Raw genomic sequence first — 500 nt, forward strand, 5'->3', positions numbered from 1 at the left:
GGTGCGTCGCCGGGGGAGGAATGATGCCCCGCGAGACCGGCGAGGAGGGTTGGGGGGATAGGGCGCGGCCCGGGGCGCGGCAAGCTCCGCGCGTGTTCGTCCTCGGCCCTTCACACTCCATCCGAGGGGGGGGGGGAGAGAGCGTGGGCCCGTGCGAGATGCCCAGCGCTTCGGCCTCCGAGAAGACAGGCCCGGCAGCACCCAAAGACCGAGGGCGGGGGGGGCGGGGGCTATGTGGCTTGAAGGGGGTATGTGTGCCGTCGGCCCTTGCCTGCCGGGGGGGACGTTGAAGAACGCGAGTGGACTCGGCACACGGCTCGAGTGCGTCGTCGGGGGGCGGGGGCTTTTTCTCACACTCGTCCTTGCCGCCGGGGAGTTTGTTTGTTTGTCCGCCGGCCGGGGAGAGGGGTGGGGGGGCGGCGCGCCGGTGCTGGCACCTAATACCGGCGCCCGGGGCGTCTTCCCTGGCGCCGGGAGGAATTCCGTCCCTTTGCGCATGC

This window comes from Fonticula alba (assembly GCF_000388065.1).
Source record: "Fonticula alba strain ATCC 38817 unplaced genomic scaffold supercont2.5, whole genome shotgun sequence".
Classification (NCBI taxonomy): Eukaryota; order Rotosphaerida; family Fonticulaceae; genus Fonticula; species Fonticula alba.